The sequence below is a fragment of the Procambarus clarkii genome, chromosome 1 (genome assembly GCF_040958095.1).
Source record: "Procambarus clarkii isolate CNS0578487 chromosome 1, FALCON_Pclarkii_2.0, whole genome shotgun sequence".
Classification (NCBI taxonomy): domain Eukaryota; kingdom Metazoa; phylum Arthropoda; class Malacostraca; order Decapoda; family Cambaridae; genus Procambarus; species Procambarus clarkii.
Window position 1 is genome coordinate 34,772,534 of NC_091150.1, and position 18,791 is coordinate 34,791,324.

The window sequence follows — 18,791 nt, forward strand, 5'->3', positions numbered from 1 at the left end:
TGGTCAATGAATACAAATTTGATCTTGAGTCTTTAGCAAGAGTGTGATCGCTCTTAGTCTGTCTCATATCCTTGAGCCAAACACAAGATATCAAAAGCCCCTTTTAACGTCCCCTTCAGGGTCATGCAACTTGACACTGACTGTGTGCTGGATAGCCACCTAGTTCTCGAGATAGTGGTGATCCTGGCAAGACAGAAAGACCGCCGCAGCCTCACCCTAGAAACAGGTGAGGGCTGGGAGCAGTTCCGCCTGAGGGGAGGCGAGTGGTGGACACGGACGGGTGTCGAAGGCCAGACGGGGTAGTTGCCGAGGGTGAGGAGGTGGAGGGAGCCGGTTCCCCACACTCCACACAACCAGATGGAACAGGCTTCGTGCATGAGTTCTAGAAATGTGTGGTACAGGAAATGGGTTACGAAACGGACTGCTCGTTTAAGCACCACATGTGGAAAACTCGAAATAACAATATATATATATATATATATATATATATATATATATAAATATATATATATATATATATATATATCTATATATATATATATATATATATATATATATATATATATATATATATAGTGATGATTTCGAGGCTGAACTTCCGCGCGGTCCGGTCCTCGACCAGGCCTCCTGGTTGCTGGGCTGGTCAACCGGGCTGTTGGACGCGGCTACTCGCAGCCTGATGTATGAGTCACAGCCTGGTTGATCAGGTATCCTTTGGAGGTGTTTATCAAATTTTCTCTTGACCACTGTGAGGGGGTCGGCCAGTTATGCCCCTTATGTGTAGTGGAAGCGTGTTGAACAGTCTCGGGCCTCTGATGTTGATAGAGTTCTCTCTCAGAGTACCTGTTGCACCTCTGCTTTTCAACGGGGATATTCTGCACATCCTGCCATACCTCCTGGTATCATATGACGTTATTTCTATGTGGAAGTTTGAGACCAGCCCCTCTAATATTTTCCACGTTAAAATTATTATGTATCTCTCCCGCCTGCGCTCAAGAGAATACAGATTTAGGCTCTTTACTAGGTCCCAGTAGTTTAGATATATTACTGCATGGATTCTAGCAGCTGTTGACGACACAAAATAATTCTAGTTACAACAGTGAAAGAAGCAGACAGACAGCAATGAAACGCCCAACACGTCCTCCAATAGCAAGACCGAACAATATGACGCTTCAACGTACAGAATACAAGTCAGAGTTCTGGCTAAGAAAAGAGGAACGAAGTCAAAGATCTGGGAATACTATTGTCAGTAAGAAAGCATTATATAGCAGACATTAGCAACACCCACTGTAAGCTGTCCCCAGCCCCACTGTCAGCCCATCCTCCGAATAGACAGTACGTTTTAATACTAAATGTGATAAGTACAATCCTGACTATCGGCATAGTACATAAATACACTTAATCGCCAGCATCACACCAACATATTGTGAATATTAGAGTTTACCTGAAACGCTGTATAGAAAACCACGACCTAACCTAACCTTTGGGAGTGTAGTTGGACAAACATATAAATAGCATTTATTGCTTGTTAATTACAATTAGTACTTAACCTATAGCTATATTGATATTACAATTTTATAAAATTAATAAAACAAAACTAAAGTATTTAAATAAATTATAAAATAACTTAGGATATTTTTAAATTTTGTATAATATCTCTATTGTTTAATAAAACTGAAAAAGAATTTTTTTTATATTTAAAACTTAATAAATAAAAATAAAATATATTTACTTATAACTTATAAAATTAAACACGATAACTTCAGTCAAAACATGTTGATTATATTAACAGAAAATGAGGAGACTATATGAGGAAGTAATTGTAACAGCGCAATAAGTGTAATTATGTATTATGTCGGAAGTCAGGAATATAATTATTACATTTAATATTAAAACGTACTGTCTATACGGAGGGAGGAGGGGTTGCCACTGTCTCCAGCCCCAGTCGGACAAGCCAGTCACCCATCACCTTGCGTTCACTGAAATACGCCAAGAAAGAACCGCCTCCGAATGTATTTTTTCTGGAATATAATGGCGTATAATTACGTTTGTTCTTGTTCCCCGCGGGACCTCACACACACAGAGAACATTAGTTGTTGCTCATACTTATTTTCGTCAGCTGTAGCTAACACGAATAATGTTTAGCAGAAGACTTTTGTATAGCACGAGATTTTCGAATTGACTCTGCGGTGATTGGCAAGTAATTTGTGTATATATTCTTGAAAGGTGTTGATATGAAGGTCGAAATAATCAATTGTTACACACTTCCTGGAAATCACTGAGTTATGCTCCGGTACAAACAGAAAAATGCACATAAACACTTACACAAAAAGCTTAAGAACGCACACACACACTCCCATACAGCACACAAAAAGCCTTAAGAACACTAGTAAACACAAAGCCTAAACACACACAAACACAAAGCCTAAACACACACAAACACAAAGCCTAAACACACACAAACACAAAACCTAAACACACACAAACATAAAGTCTAAACACACACAAACATTAAGTCTAAAAACACACAAACACACGGCCTAACACACATAAACACAAAGCCTAAACACACACAAACACGAAGCCTAAGCACACACAAACACAAACCCTAAAGAACTCACTGCAACACAAACAAATCCTAAACAACACTCTTGAAACATTACGATATAAAACATTGGTTATATCACAAAGGTAAACTGCATTCACTTCCTCTGACGTTGGACCAAGGCGTTATACGTCCGACCGGAGTCTGTGTAAACAGTTTCCGATCTCTCTTCTTTACGAAGGTAAACCCCACAGTTTCCTGTCCTCTCTTTACTACCCGGTAAACCCATAAATTGATAATTTTCCACCCAATCTGTTCACCAGAATGTTATATAACTGAACATCGCTTACGGCCCGTCCTAGGATACTGTCCAATCCGGATTGGAAAGCATTTGTCAATCGTTGAAGCTCGTAGTCTTATAGCAACTAGGCTATGATTTATACTTTCCAATTAGGATTATAATTTCCGTTGATGCTAATTATAGTGATAAACACACAACCACAACTCACACAACCACATCCTACACAACAGTTGAGAGGCGGGATCATAGAGCCGAAGCTCAACCCCCGCAAGCACAACTAGGTAAGTACAACTAGTACCACACATAATTCCCTACGCTTAAAACTTTCTAGTAGAATTGATTCTACGACATTGTTAATCCATAGATCTACAGCCCTATTTTAGAACGAGTGTTTGCCTATTTCTTTTCTAAATCTTGCATCATCCAATTTGAATTCATTGATTCGTGTTTATCTTTGATTTATAATTTTAGAATCCTATTTATAGCTTTTTTAAGTGAACATTTTGAACCATTTGTGTACTTCAAACATGTTCCTTCTTAGCCGGTTGCTCCGACCCATTTTTTAGTATTAGAAAATAGGGCCGTTCCCAAATAGGCTTCTAGTAAAAGTAAATATAAATTTTTCTCTAAACGACCCATTTTTTTAGTATTAGAAAATAGGGCCGATCCCAAATAGGCTTCTAGTAAAAGTAAATATAAATTTTTCTCTAAACGACCCATTTTTTTAGTATTAGAAAATAGGGCCGATCCCAAATAGGCTTCTAGTAAAAGTAAATATAAATTTTTCTCTAAACGACCCATTTTTTTAGTATTAGAAAATAAGGTCGATCCCAAATAGGCTTCTAGTAAAAGTAAATATTAGATTTTTCTTAAAGTTTTTGATGGACCTAAAGGAATTAACCGTCCAAACAAAACTTAATATTCACTCTGAATGAGTCAGACGGAATCTGGGAAATTATTAATAACCTGGAAGCCTGCTGTAGCGTGAGCGATCACTGTGCATTGACCTTTACGTGTCTTTGATAAGAGGGGGAGCCAGACAGGAAAGATTAGCAAATGGGACGGGAATTGTGTAGAAACAGGAAACATTTTGTCAGGGATTCCGTGAGGACAGAGTTCACTGGTATGATCCCGCGAGGAGTTGATAGACTTCCTCGCACTGACATGCTGGGAGGCAGCTGATGAAAGTTGCTTTCTTCTGTGGGGAAAAGATAAGTGGAAATATAAGAATATCTTATGGTATAACTAGGGGTGCAAAGAAGGAAAGATCTCAAAGTTCAAATTCAAGTTCAAGTATGTTTATTGAGATAAGCAATAAATACATCTCAAAGGGATAGAGTAGCTTAGGCTATTTCTACCCCTAGATCTTAAAGAGCATCGACAAAATACAAGACTCAAAACTCGACAGAAAAAAGGAGAAAGGTAACAGAAAGAAAGTGAAAAATGTTATAAAGCCGATATACCAGAAACTTAGGACATGGAGGGATCACATTCATAAAGAATAAGGAAGTGGGTTAAGAACTTAAATGTTTCTAAACAAGTCTACACAAGAGAGCAAGCAGCAGCACCTGAACTGAGATAAGGTGGTTATCGACGCAAAGAAATTAGAGCTCACTGAGATTACCAGAGACGACAGTATCAATCCACCTGCTGGAACTAGATACGACGAAGGTCATAAGGCCAGTCAAGAGCGTGCCGTGAACACTTAAAACTGGAAACAGGGGAACTGCCAGAAATATGGAAGACAGACAATGTACCACAAGACAAGAACACACCGATAAAGAAACCCACAAAAGGTATATTGGCCGTACGAGGCGGCTCCTATGTCTCCCACACCTCGTTCATATACATAGCTATGTATAAGATATTACAAGGAAGATATTATCCAAAGAAGGCGACAACCCCGGAAGACTGTAATTCCCGTTGTCGGGGACAGGATGCCTTAACTTAGGCTTATTGAGATCTCCCTTGAGCCAAATACTGACCTTTCTCAGGGTGCAACCCAACAACATTCGTCTAACTCCTGGGTGCCTATTTTACTGCTAGGTGAAGGGAAGCATCTTGTGAGGCGAAACATTGCCAGCCGCTTCTGTCATGCCCTGGGATTGAACCCGGGTCCCTCGGTTGTGACTCGAGGACGAAGACCAATGGACTATAGGAGCCGGTCGGCCGAGCGGACAGCACGCTGGACTAATGATCCTGTGTTCTTGGGTTTGATCCCAGGCGCCGGCGAGAAACAATGGGCAGAGTTTCTTTCACCCTATGCTCCTGTTACCTAGCAGTAAAATAGGTACCTGGGTGTTAGTCAGCTGTCACGGGCTGCTTCCTGGGGGTGGAGGCCTGGTCGAGGACCGGGCCGCGGGGACACTAAAGCCCCGAAATCATCTAAAAATAACCTAAAGAAGAAGGTTCAGATGTTTGCAACGCGGCTCGTCCAAGAAATGCGTGAGATGGGGGTGTGAAGTGAGACTGAAAGACCTACACCTGACGATAATAAAAAAGAAATAAGGTGGGAAGATATGACAGAGACGTGTAAAGTACTTAGGGGGATTGATAGAGTGGAAAAAAGAGGATATATTCACAGTGACGGCCAAAAGAATCCAAAGGGCATGACTGGAAGCTTGAGACTCAGATGAGTATCAGAGATGTTGACAAATTTTCTTTAACCATAAGAGTAGTTGGAAAATGGAATGAACTAAAGGAGCAGGATAGGTACAGGCAAATTTCGTTCATAATTTTAGTAGCAAACATGATAGGGAAATAGGTCAGGAGTCTTTGCATTAGACAACCAGCAGCTATAGAGGTGGGAGTCCAAGACCAATCCTACAGGCACACATAGGTGAGTACTACAACCACCCACAAACCAGTACCCCCCCCCCCCCCCCTTAGAAATACGCACGAACACCCACCCAGAAGTACACGCAAACACACCCACAAAGAAGCACAAACACACTAACCCAGAAGCACACACACAGGACAAAAACATGATTGGTGAGCCTTGCCTCTTCTTCATATAACAAACTAGACCTGGAAGACGCGGGCGGATGATGTGGGAGTCCGGGGTGATGGGAGGTGATGGGAGTATCATCTTAACTCTTCTCTCGTGGGAGGAAGGCTAATGGTGGCAGCTGAGACATAGGAGGAAGTGCTAATTTTGGAAGCTGAGACATAGTGGGGAAAGGTTAATATTACTGCCTTACTCCTCTTCAAGTTCATGCACGGATTAACCAAATTCTTATACTATTATTGTTGTTATAGGTACATTCAACAGGTGAATACTACAGAGCTCAACCACAGACTTATCACTTATGGATATTCCAACATCTGCTACGAGTGACATTTCCAAAACCAATTATTTTCTTCCCAAGAAAGGGCTTTCCGTGCCGTCAAAGAGCCCGACCTGCAATCTGCCTTGTTACTGCCCCCACCGGATGGGCCCCTTGAGTCATTCCTCCACCCACGCGCTCCGACGACGACGACGAGAAAGGTCCCTGGTGGACACCCCTCCGGCGCGAGCAGGTGCGCTGCCCCAAGGTCAGTTTTCCCACTTTGTTTTGTAGTTGGAGCGAGTGGCGACGCGAGGACTTCCCTCCCCACACACACATAAAAGTTGGGGACGCGTCGGTGCTGGCCGTCAGTACCTGTGGCGCTCAGGGTGTGAGAGAGAGAGAGCTGCTTCTCTACCATTCCTCGTCTCGCTCTTCTTGTACTTCTTCAGTTAATAAGTGTCTTTTTTCCGAAGTGCGTGATCATCTTCTTCAGATCATCCGGAAGCTCTCCTTTTTTACAACAAAACTCCACCCAATCGCACCCGCACGTAAGTTACTGTTGGAGGGATGTTTTAATGCCTGTTGTGTTAAGAAACTACCTTTTAAGGTAAGGCGCTTTTGTTTACCCTGTACGTCAGGAGGCGAGTGGGACCAGGAGAAAATATTATAGAGAGGAGATTATTTATAGCATAAGAGAGAGTGCCAGCCAGACACACATTAGTATTATTAATAATAACATCTTTATTGACAAAATTTAATTTCAATTTTGCCTTATCTGAGGTGAAATCCTCACCTCAGGATAAGTCTTATTATAGTGAGGATAATGCTGGTATTCACTGTCACGCAGGACAGAGGGTCATACACAAGACAATAGGTCTAAACTGTAGGCGGAAGCACATATTTATATATCATGGTTACAGTCAATGTTTTAACGTATGAATATATAAAATCAACTTTCTATTGTGCACTGCCACACAAGGGCAGGGATGGATTCGTAACAGATGAAGCTTAAAAATAATAAAATAAAAATGTTCTTCATTCTTTATAATGGACAAGCAAATTTTGGATAAATTATTAGGATGTCGTCCAGAACACCTGAGTCAATGAAATAGTTACACAGTTGGTGGTACAAGAGGCCAGGAGGGTTAAAATATTTTACAGTTTCACATTCAACAATATAGTGTTCTAGTGAATGCATTAAAAATTTGTCACAGAGTTTACAGTCTGAATATTCTGGTAATGGCTCAGCCTCACTAGCCTGCTAGGCACACCAAGTGCCAGGTCAGTATGGAAGAGGGTCATCACACTCAGCCTCACTACTAGTTGTTCATCACCTCATATCCCTCTACTAGTATACTAGAAATGATGTCATTGTCACCCACACATTACACGATGGTGTCTTTAAAATACTGAGTGACTTTTGTAATTGTAGGAATTTAACTAGTTGAAACTTTTGCTTATATTGCCTAAAGAAAAGTCGGGTTTATGTTAATAAAAAAAATACTTGCATGCTTGAGAATGTACAGGCTTGAGAATGCCTGTATAAAGCTAAGTATTGTATATAATTCATTGTGTCTGAGGATACTAGGCAGCCAGTGTATGTATATATATATATATATATATATATATATATATATATATATATATATATATATATATATATATATATATATGGCTTATAATGAGTCCCCGTCCCCCCCCCCTTACGGGCTATTCATGTCCGTGCCATCTCTTGGATGGTTTAATCTTTATCAATTAATCAATCTGAGCCCCCCCCCCCTCCAAGGTGGATTTAACCCAACCAGCCCTAGAACGCAACCCCACAACAAACTAAGTATCTATTTTCTTGCTATATACCACATACTTTCTGCAGAATGATGGCAAATCATACGTACAGCTTTTTTATTCAAATTAAGACAATTAGTTTAATGATGTATTAGACAGCAAGGGAAAACAAACACACAAGCAATACGATTTGAAAATATACCTCGAATTATCAGTAATTATTTGTTTTTCTGAACAGGTTTCTTAATGTGTTTTTTCTGTTTTCTCTACAATTTCTTGTTGGAGTTCTCAGCTTTAATGGCAACAAGTACAGGGAACCAACCTGTTTTACCACTTGAATCACCATTACTTTAACGCTATTAATTATACAGCGTCAAAAATCCGACGTTTGAGAATAAATTAAACCGTCGCAATATCGACGGTTTTGAGTATAGGACTCAATAGGCTAGTGGGTCGCCTGGGCTCGTACGCTTCTGGCAAGGCACAACCACTTCCAATTTGACCATACCGTGGTGCAGTACTCACCTGGTTGTGATTGGGGGGGGGGGTTTGAGCTCTGGCTCTTTGGTCCCGCCTCTCAAGTGTCAATTAACTGTGTACAAATTCCTGAGCCTACTGGGCTCTATCATATCTACATTTAAAACTGTGTATGGAGTCAGCCTCCACCACATCACTGCCTAATGCATTCCACCTGTTAACTACTCTGACACTGAAAAAGTTTTTTCTAACGTCCCTATGGCTCATTTGGCACATTTGTCCTGTGGCACACACACACACACACACACACACACACACACACACACACACACACACACACACACACACACACTCACACACACTCATACACATTGTGTGTGTGTGTGTGTGTGTGTTTGGACGGAAACGGCTTGTATGTCCGCATGCGTACGTGCGCTCGTGCGATTATTTAATCGAATATTTAATATCGAATATTTAAGTTTGAATTTTAGGTTCATTTTTTTAGTCCGACTCTATCAAGTAAATAGTACAAAAGATCTACTATCTAATTGCTTAGAAAGTCAATCTTTGTACTAATGTGCACATAGTTACAAAATCTACTATCTAAACAGGAGAATGGATTGGAACATTGCAATTCTATGGAGGGAGATATATATAGACAGGAAGGATATATGTGAATTATCAACAATGTCTTTGTAATATTGTTTCATGAACATAAGGTTAAGAGGAAACGGCAGAATTGACCGTAAATGACAGGCTAGCCATTAACCAATTCCTGTTAGTTCTGGGATAACTATTGGGATAACCCTATTGGGATAACTAAATTAATTATCTTACTCAAATCGTTTTGTAATTGATCATTTAAATATGGATTCAAATTATACAAACCGTTACTAATGGTTTGTATAATTAGTTAAAACATTAGTTCCTCCATTACTAATGTTTAACCTGTATGTCTTTGTAACTTGGTATTAAAGTAGATTTTCAATAATGTTTTCATTTGAAATTATTTTACAAAGAAATTATTGAAGATCAGCAAATTGATCATTCAATCGATCTGGTGAGAATATTCTGACAAATGAATAAATAGTATATAATTGGCCATTTTTTGTTTTGTACAGAGTATTTATTCTACGAAATTCAAATTTTAAAATCTTTGGATGTTTGAGCTATATACAACGTATTACAATCTTTACAAGGTATTTTGTAAATGACGCAGTGATCATTACTAGAGCTCTTGCTAACCACGGGCACTAGGAAGCTCGAACGCCCGACTCTCCAGCATGGGAGGCAGACGCTGAGTTACTAGGCTAGCCATAATAGGGAAGGATCCCCCTAAACAACTAACTGCTACTCAATTGAACTTATTATTATTATATATATATATATATATATATATATATATATATATATATATATATATATATATATATATATATATGAGTATGATATGAGCATCACGAACCAGATCGTCTCCAAGGGCTAATTATTTTGGATACCAGAGTGGAGTAGAGTACCTCAGTTTACACAGTGATTTTTGTCATCTCCAGCTCCTGGCCCCCAGCCGCAGTGATGATGATGATGATGCCCGCCTTCAGGACCCTGCTGGGCTGCTGCCTGCTGCTGCTATTGGCTGCCCTGTCTTCCGCCATGCCCCGTATGTAGTACCCTGCTGCCCGTTTTAGATGTTACAAATTAGGTTAGATTTGGCTGATTCAATTTGATTTGAACTGATTTGAATTTGATTTGAATTTTGATTTGAACTGATTCAATCTAACATAGCCTAGTCAAACCTAACTTAGCATAACATAATGTAGCCCAAAAACCATTCCTTTCCCACCGTCCCATCCCACTAATCCTTATCCTGACCCCTTCCAAGTGCTATATAGTAGTAAATGGCTTGGCGCTTTCCCCCCCTGATAATTCTCTCCTTCCCAAACTACCGACATATTAAGAACTACAAAACGACCAATGTGCGCATGTGTACGAACTGACTGAAATTCATGACGGCCGAGGTCAGCACAGTCCGGTCACAACCAAACGGTCCCGGGTTCGATTCCCGCGGCAGGAGAGAAACGTTTGGGGGTACATATTTTTTTCGTTCACCTGATAACTCTATTCACCCAGCGGGAAATACCTCGATAGGTCTGCCTCCGACAATAGGAAGCTATAAGCCCATAAAATGACACTTAGCATAGAGTCGTTAAGGTCGATGAGCCCAGCTGGTTACTGTTGGAAGGTCGTACCAAGATCCCGCTGTGGAGTCTGTAAATTAAATATTTAAGATGTATCTAAAAAAATAAATACTGGTAAAATGCTTGTGGCGGTGTGTGGGTGGCAGGAGGGGGGGGGTTGAGCTGACAGTCTGGTGTGTGTGTGTGGGGGTGTCAGGTGTGTAAGCTGACAGTCTGGTGACGCTGTGAGGGTGTCAGGTGTGTGGACTGACAGTCTGGTGACGTTGTGAGGTGTCAAGTGTGTGAGCTGACAGTCTAGTGACGTTGTGAGGGTGTCAGGAGTGTGAGCTGACAGTCTGGTGACGTTGTGAGGGTGTCAGGTGTGTGAGCTGACAGTCTGGTGACGTTGTGAGGGTGTCAGGTGTGTGAAATGGCAGTCTGGTGTGTGTGTGAGCTGACAGTCTGGTGTGTCCACAGAGAACAGCGAGGGGACCAGAGTCAGGACCGCTCGTCAAGCTGACGACGACGACAAGCCGCCCGTCAGGATCGCAGGAGGGCGCAACGCCCCCTTTCCTGGAGTGGTGAGTATATCCCCTGCCCATACTCCTGTTTACATAGTAATTTTTGGTTATACCATCGTACATACATAGACATAATGGGCAGTTAAATAGTAGAATTGCTAAGACCCAAACTTATATATTCCTAGGCCTAGTATATATATATATATATATATATATATATATATATATATATATATATATATATATATATATATATTAGGTATCATTCCTTCTATGAAGCCTAGGATCGTTTGGTTAGGATAGGTTCTATTAGCAACATAAATACAATACCTTTTCCGGTTTGTCCCAATTCAATGGTACAAAATTCTATTTTCTAATTGTCCATTACGTCAATAGATGTACGATGATCTACATCGTTGCAATAAGTACTATATCTCAACAGAAGGATGGGGCTGAATCCCATCCTATAGTAGATCACTCCTATAGTAGATCACTATAGTACTCAAAAGCCTAATGAGTTCAATGACTGTCTCCAGCATGAAACAAACAGGATATCACCAGGCGCTGATATCGTTCCCTGCCAGACCAGGCCACGATAGTCACTCCCCCGAGGGTAATACAAGTGTGGCTCGGGATGTGGCCAGGTATATATACCTGACACCTGGGGATTTCCTGTTTGTCCTGAGTCGAGTAAAGACTTCTAAGCCCTTCCTCCCCCCCCCACTTAAACACAGGCCTGAGCCGACAGCGCTCGCAAGTCGTAGTCCTAAGGGCCCCGGGTTTGATTCCCGGCCGAGGCAGGAACAAATGGGAAGTTTCTTTCACCTAATGCCTCTGTTCACCTAGCTGTAAACGGGTACCTAGTAGTGAGTCAGCTACTACGGGCTACTTGCTGGGCATGTGTGTGATAGAGAAATATATATATATATATATATATATATATATATATATATATATATATATATATATATACATATATATATATATATATATATATATATATACATATATATATATATATATATATATATATATATATATATATATATATATATATATATATATATATATGCAGCAGATATGACAGAGAAAATGAGGTTGGGAGTCAGTACATTAAACAATCAACGGTTAGAAAGGAGGGGTCCAAGAGCCCCAGCCCAGCCCACCACACACACACACACACACACACACACACACACACCCACACACACACACACACACAATCCCTGATAATCTCCTGTAACAAATATTGAAGCATGTGTTCCTCCACACTCTCCGCAGGGCGCCTTGGGCAGCTTCTCCAACTCCCTGACCATCAGTGACCGCAACAACAGACGTCCGCCAATAGTCTTCGGCCGCCGACCACACCGCTTCACCCCCTGGTTCCGCTACTAGCTCCCCCTCGCATCGCCCAGCGCCTGGTTCTGCTATGTCCTACTCTCCACAGCATACAACGTCCTTGTACCTACCTACGGCTCCTTCTCTCTCTCTCTCTACCTTGGCGCCGCGTCTGGTCTCCCAACCTGTGAGACAACGAAACTTAAATTACTCTATGGACAACACAACCAACATTTCAGACTTCGTGAAAATACGAGGTTACCTTGAGGTGCTTCCTTACCTTGAGGTGCTTCCGGGGCTTAGCGTCCCCACGGCCCGGTCGTCGACCAGGCCTCCTAAGACTCACAAGAACGGGCCACCACACACACACACACACAAGCACCCAAGCACACACGCTCTCTATTTTAAACAAAATATATAGTTAAGCTTGATTAAAAGTTCTCCTTAGCACTGTGGTATGTTGTATGCATTCTGATCTATCGGTGTATTAAAATGCATTTGGTGCAGCTCAAACAGACCGATCACAGATCACTAGACACAAGATGAGTGAGTTTGACGAGAGGAGGAAAAAAGGCGGGATATTTTGACTGCAAGCAAATTATATACAATTCCAGTATAGTGGCACTCACAAATATTATAATGCACACCTATATTGATCTCAACATAAATAGATGTTTATAAACACTATATAGAAATATTATATAAGGTATACGGGCAAATAAAAGTGAGAGGAATATGAGTGTTTAATTTGAACTTCTTAAGGAGAGGATGTATATCAGTGTATATATATACACTGAGAGGTATATACATTGAATGCTAAGCGATAAACTATGCGCATGAGTGGCATAAGTTGAAATACAATTAACTTCCATTGAGGAGTAATTGTTTTGCAATCCAGACTCTGTTCTTCAAGCACTTGGGAAGCCCACTTGCAAGACACACAGGAATAACCTCCTAATGAAACCGTATATATATATATATATATATATATATATATATATATATATATATATATATATATATATATATATATATATATTTATATATATATATATATATATATATATATATATATATATATATATATATATATATATATATATATGTCGTACCTAGTAGCCAGAACTCACTTCTCAGCCTACTATTCAAGGCCCGATTTGCCTAATAAGCCAAGTTTTCCTGAATTAATATATTTACTATATTTTTTTTCTTATGAAATGATAAAGCAACCCTTTTCTCTATGTATGAGGTCAATTTTTTTTTATTGGAGTTAAAATTAACGTAGATATATGACCGAACCTAACCAATTCTACCTAACCTAACCTAACCTATATTTATCGGTAAGGTTAGGTTAGGTAGCCAAAAAAAGCTAGGTTAGGTTAGGTTAGGTAGGTTAGGTAGACGAAAAAACATTAATTCATGAAAACTTGGCTTATTAGGCAAATCGGGCCTTGAATAGTAGGCTGAGAAGTGCGTTCTGGCTATTAGGTACGACATATATATATATATATATATATATATATATATATATATATATATATATATATATATATATATATATATATATATAATCACAATGATCACATAATCATTTCAAAGCACAAAGAAATCACAATGGTCTGATATATCAACGAGAAAAATCATTGTGAGGCAATGAGGTGACTTGAACCGGCTTTCTGGTGATTCCCAGACACTCATAAACGCCTTAACCCACAACAGGACGAAAGCCAACCCACCCGTCCCAATATTAGTACTTAAGGCATAAATCCTTATCACTGTAATCACCTCTGTCAACTTATGTTGTAGTTATTTGTTGATATATAACCCTTGCTACAATGTTATCTTTTCACCTTACCTGATATCTTAGATTAAGAACCTGCCCGGAACGCTATGCATTAGGCAGTGATGTTGTGCAGGCTGACCACATACACAGTTTCAAATGTAATGATGGAGCCCAGTAGGCTCAGGAATCTGTACAACAGTTGAATGACAGTTGAGAGGCGGGACCAAAGAGCCAAAGCTCAACCCCCGAAAACACAACTAGATGAGTACACACACACACATATACCTGGTCCTCGAGTCTTGGGTTGAAGAGGCCTAGGCAAAAGTGAGGGCGTTAGCCTAATAATTACACATTCGAGGCCTCGCCAAGAATGAGTGTTACACTAAATATTCGAAGCCTAGCCAAGAGCGAGAGTGTCAGTACACTAAGCAGTCGAGGAATAGCGAAGAATGAAGGTGTTTGTACACTAAACATTTCCGTTGGGAATTCCTTTCAAATAATGACGACAACTTTGGCTTCGTTTATTCCTGTTCAATGGTCACGTGACTTCGCTCGAACACTGAGATCGTATTGGTGCCTTTATGGTTAGGTTTATAATGGACAGGTTTAGTTCGGTTTGGTTTAAAATGACTATGTTATGTCTTTAGGTTAGGCTTCGTTAGGTATATCTTTATCGGTATTACAAATGTAACACACGTGACAGTTAAATTTGGTTAGTGTTAACCGTTAAATTTGGGTTTCCCAGCCTGTAACGTGTGTTAAGGAGGGGGGGGGGGGGAGGGAACCGGCCACCCCGCGGAGGAGCCTCTCTCTCTCTCTCTCTCTCTCTCTCTCTCTCTCTCTCTCTCTCTCTCTCTCTCTCTCTCTCTCTCTCTCTTTCTCTCTCTCTCTCTCTCTCTCTCTCTCTCTCTCTCTCTCTCTCTCTCTCAGGACTTACACAAGCCGCCCAGTTGTAGCAAATTCGAAATCCAAATACTTTACTCATAAATGTTTGTACATTTATGGTTAAGTTAATTTACACATTTCAGTATATTAATTATCTAAGTAATTTCATTCGATCCAGCTCTTGGCCCCGGCCTTCCGCGGCCTCAGCTGGGGTAGGAATTCGCGGCTATTATTTTCCTTATGAGTCCTTTTCAGGTGTATTTTGAACTCGAGTAGCGGCTTCAACGGTTTTAACGGCTTCAACGGTTTTAACGGCTTCAACGGTTTTAACGGCTTCAACGGTTTTAACGGCTTCAACGGCTTCAACGGTTTTAACGGCTTCAACGGCTTCAACGGTTTTAACGGCTTCAACGGCTTTTCAACGTTCTTCGCTGAACCTTTTCCATTTACATGAAGAAGTTACATACTTCAATTTAGTGTGAAGTTGAATGACAGATTTCTTGTCGTTGTTGCAGAGTGGTCTACATCATCAGCTCACAACCGATAGACCCGTGTTCAATCCTCGGGCAAAACAGAAGCGATTGAAGATATTTCTTTATCACCTGATGCCTCTGTTCGCCTAGCAATAACATAGGTACCTGAGGGGTTAATCAACTGAAGTGGGTTGCATCCTAGGAAAGGTCAGTATAGTTGACCTTGGGGTGAGTAAGGGACGGGGGGGGGGTGGTATATCCTTAGGCCTAAATACAGGAGGCTTCCTGTTTCCCATCGCTAACAAGTATATTTAGATAAGAGATATGAAACATGCTATGAATGGACACCCTCACAATAAATCACTGAAACCAAATGCACAGAGACCTGAAAGCTGCAGTATTAAAAGTTATGACAAGTTCTGTAATAATAGGTATTTGTATGGTCAGCACAGTAACCGGACCAGGCAATGTGATGTAGTAATTGCGCGAATTCGCCTTGGCTATAGACACATCTGGCAGGTTAGTGAGGCTGAGCCGCTACCAGAATATTCAGATTGTAAACTCTGTGATAAACCTTTAATGCATTCACTAGAACACTATATTGATGAATGTGAAACCGTAAAGGACTTTAGACCTCCTGGCCTATTGTACCACCAACTGTGTAACTATTTTATTGACTCAGGTGTTCTGGACGACATCCTAACAATTTACCCAAAATTTGCTTGTCCATTTTAAAGAATGAAGAACAATTTCTACTTATATTCTAAGCTGCATCACTTATGAACCCATCCCTGCCCTTGTGTGGCAGTGCACAATAGAAAGTTGTTTTCACATATCCACACATTAAAACATTGATTGTAACCGTGATATATATGTGCTTCAGCCTACAGTTTAGACCTATTGTCTTATGTATGACCCTCTGTCCTGCGTGACAGTGAATACTAGCATTAACCTCAATTTAATAAGACTATCAAAAGCCTCAGATTAGGCAAAATTGTAATTAATTTTGTCAATAAAGATGTTAATAATAATAATGAAACCAAATAATTTTAAATTATTTAGTTCTTTTAGAAAGAGGACAGGCAGGCCCACGTCTGTAGGTAAGGGAGGGTAGGCCGCCTTAGGTGTGTGAGCACGAAAACCTCTTTATCTTACCATACAACCCCAACCTCATTAGACTGCCTCTGAGCATGTAGTTTCATATATATATATATATATATATATATATATATATATATATATATATATATATATATATATATATATATATATATATATATATATATGTATATATATATATATATATATATATGTATATATATATATATATATATATATATATATATATATATATATATATATATATATATATATATATATTTTACAGAAGATGAATAAGGAATAAAACTAAATCCCAGAATTGTTTAGTGTTGGGCTTTATGTCTCCGGAGGGTTACTAAGACCGCCACAATGGCCTACTGATTTACTTAGGCCTTAAGCATAGTTTTGGAATAAAGTTAACTCAGTGTATGTATACACCGTGATAAAGGAACACATGCGTTGGTATATACTTCAAATACACAGGTTTCTCATGAAATAATATTTTCTTCGAAAGAAACGTTAAAGAAAATAAACTTAATCTGGGGTAACTGTGCTAAACATTTAGGTATCTTAATTCCTGTTGTCGGAGACAGGAAACCTGGGCTTATATGCTCTTTAGGATTGCATCGATATTTTCCCAAAAGGTGGAACAACTGAGCTTTCCCAGGGCACAAACCACAAAAGTTGCCTAATTCCCTAGCACACATTTACTGCTAGGTAAACAGTGCGCATCAATGAAATCGAAACGTTGCCTAAACGCTTCTGTCTTGCCTCGGGACCTTTCGGCTGTTGCTCGACTATTGAAAACTGAGACACACTAGACATAAACATGTCTAAGCAACTGCTAAGAGCCTAGAGCACCACACGGAGGCATGCGAGTCGTTTACCACCATGGTAAGCGACCACAACAGGTCTCTCGGTAAGGTCTCTTACCTAAGTCTATTGGTAAGCGACTACAACAGGTCTCTCGGTAAGGTCTCTTACCTAAGTCTATTGGTAAGCGACCACAACAGCCTACGTTATATCATAGAAGGCCAACGTCTCCATCCCATCCAGCAAGCCGAAACTGGTTCCTTAATGATTCTCTCGTCTACCCTGCTGGGTTGTGGCAGTGGGTCCTGTAGCACAGTAGTCTACATCCTCTGCTCACATACAGGCGACCCGGGTTCAACCACCCTGATGAGGACAGAAACGCTTGGGTCACATTTTTCGTTAACCTGATGCCTCTGTTTCACCTAGCAGTAAAATAGGTACCAGGGAGTTAGGCAACTGTTGTGGGTTGCATCCTGGGGTGGGGCCAGTAGTAGGCCTAGTGGGGACGTCAGTAAGCTAAACAAACTTCCTGCTCTCCCCCCCCCCCCCAGCACATACAAAGGGAAACCAATTGATGCCTCAGAAATAAGTTTTTGTTTTTGCTGAAGGGCTTGTGCCAATAGCTCTCACAAAATGAGAGCTATTGGCATCAAATAGCTCTTATTTGTGATCAACAAGACGTCTTATGGTTGATTATTGATCATGATCACTCAGCTTGATGATTAATCAGGAGTACCGTAAGGCGGTGGGGGGAGGGGATACCAAGTCCACTACGGGCTCACCATAGCCCGTGCTACCCGAAACTTTTTGTTCAGAGTAGCTGAATTTAAAACGCCAACAATACATTAGCCAACAATACAGCATTAGGCTCCTCTAGAGCGGGAGTTACGCAACTTCAACTGTTTTATCGCCACTAGAACAATGGACACTTGTCACCATGGCAACACAAAACTGACTCGCGTGATTAACGAAGAAGTTTGGTTATCAACCTTTCATCATGACCTATGGTTGGCTTCCTGACCCCGTCGAGGCCACTAAAGATGGCAGCCCTCAGGTAAATTCAGGTAATACTACCTCATCTGTGATATTCTGTATATATATTATAAGTGGGAATAATTGAGCATCAGCTCTATCGGCTCCAAAACTGATGATTGATAACGCTGACCTTCAACTACGGGCTCACCATAGCCCGTGCTGCTTGGAACTTTTTGTTCCAGGTAGCGAATCTTAAACAACAACATGCTGAGCTTCATAACTCTGTCTACAAAAAGTCATTGGGGTTTATGTTACTTATTATTTCTAGTTAATATTCCTTTACCAATACTA

At 40.4% G+C, this 18,791-nt stretch overlaps 1 long non-coding RNA gene across 1 annotated transcript; it reads left to right on the forward strand.

Annotated features, from left to right (window-relative positions):
- Positions 1-6,416: 6,416 nt before the first annotated feature.
- Positions 6,417-13,144, forward strand: LOC123748367 (uncharacterized). Its single transcript, XR_006771765.2, has 4 exons — positions 6,417-6,663; positions 9,928-10,034; positions 11,029-11,132; positions 12,354-13,144. It is a non-coding gene; the product is annotated as an uncharacterized lncRNA (long non-coding RNA).
- Positions 13,145-18,791: the final 5,647 nt, after the last annotated feature.